Source organism: Austrofundulus limnaeus, unplaced genomic scaffold, assembly GCF_001266775.1.
Source record: "Austrofundulus limnaeus strain Quisiro unplaced genomic scaffold, Austrofundulus_limnaeus-1.0 Scaffold26, whole genome shotgun sequence".
In the NCBI taxonomy this organism is placed as follows: Eukaryota; Metazoa; Chordata; class Actinopteri; order Cyprinodontiformes; family Rivulidae; genus Austrofundulus; species Austrofundulus limnaeus.
Window position 1 is genome coordinate 1,701,323 of NW_013952428.1, and position 1,787 is coordinate 1,703,109.

Here is a 1,787-nt window from a genome sequence, read left to right on the forward strand (position 1 = left end):
TCATTTCTGAAGGCATACATGTGAGTGGACCAATAATCTGAAGGTTTTGCTGTAGTGGTGTAATCTGTCATACTTACATCATCGTTTTAAAGAGGTTGTATGTTCAGGCTGTCAACACAAAAACACAAAAGTGGTGTTTCATGATTATTAATTAGACTTTTTTTCTAAAAATATATAATTTCTGTGCTCCTCAAAGTTTGTTTCCATGTGAACACAAGTCTGAGACAATGAAAAAATATAACTTTGACGTCTTCACTAAAACATTCCCAGTGATGGGGCCAGGGTTCGTCAGTAATGTGGCATTTACCAGTGTGTTGGATCAGTCCTGGCATCGGTCCTGAGGAGATGCCAATAAGAGGAAGAAGTGGTCTTTAATGAGAGACGGCAGAGCCTGGTGGCAGAGACAGTGCCAAGAAAGGACAAGTGCCAGCTCTGCCTCCAGTATCCAAATCAAATCCTTCTCCTTCATCCTCTCCCCCACATCCTGTTTCTGTCCTCCTTCCTCACAGCTGGCCAGGCTGCACACCTGCAGAGAGAGGCCTCTGTGATGCTTCAGACTGAGACATCAGTGTTCAGAACAGAGACTCAGCTCTAAACTCCACATGAATTCACACCCGCTGCCTTCACCCCTTCATCCTCACATCGTCCCTCACATCCTGTTTTATCTCCACACCCCCTTTACCCTTTGACCCGCTCATATCCTCGTAGTTCCCTTTATCTGTTGCTGTCCGCTGCCAAAGGCAAAGTGCAGTCCTGTTATTGCTCAGGCCTGTGTGTGTTTGTCTTGGTACCACTTCACATGTTTTAGTAAAGTCTCACAAAGAAATCACTGGGAGTATATACAACACATTAATTTGTAGAGTCAACCCAGTTAAAAACAGCCAAGACAGCTAATCAACCTTAGCCAACACAGACGTGAGCGTAACCAGGGGATTCTGATGTTATCAGTCCATGAAATGGACATTATTAGTCGTTATCAGTCCCATACAATGGCTTCAGACTGTCCCAACAGTGCCCCCTAGTGGGTTAATGACAATGACAATGAATGTGTAAATAACCAAAAGATATTGTAATAAATTTTTTGTATCCATGTGGGTCTTGAACCCTGGTCTTCCACTCTCTGATCCAACACACTACTGCTTAGCCTGTTGGAAGGATACAATGTGTAATCGTCGGAGGTTAGTGCTAACCATGTCATTTGCTCTAAGGTTAACCTTAGTGGCTTTTTGCCTCATATTATCCAGATAGTTGTTTTATGTCTCATATTAACCAGATAGTGGTTTTATGTCTCATATTAACCAGATAGTGGTTTTTATACCTCATATTAACCAGATAGGGGTTTTTATAACTCATATTAACCAGATAGTGTCTTTATGCCTCATATTAACCAGATAGTGGTTTTATTTGACACAGTTGATCATTATACTCTCTTACAAAAGTTGATTTCTTTTCAACTTTCATCATCTGCAATACAAATGTTTTCCTCTTATTTGACTGACAGGTGTCAGGTTGTGAAACATGGAAGCTCTGTGTCCGGGTCTCTGCCCTGTTCCGTGGGAGTTCCGCAGGGTAGCATACTAGGCCCATTGCTTTTCCTATTATACATAAATGACCTTCCAAAAATATTGAAGTATTCATATATTTTAATGTATGCTGATGATACTGTTCTTTTTGTCTGATTTCAATATTGACTCTATTAATAGTCAGTACAAGCAGATCTTCAGACATTTCATGGTTGGCTTCAAGATAATCTTTTGTCAATTAATGTTAAAAAACTGTGTGCATGT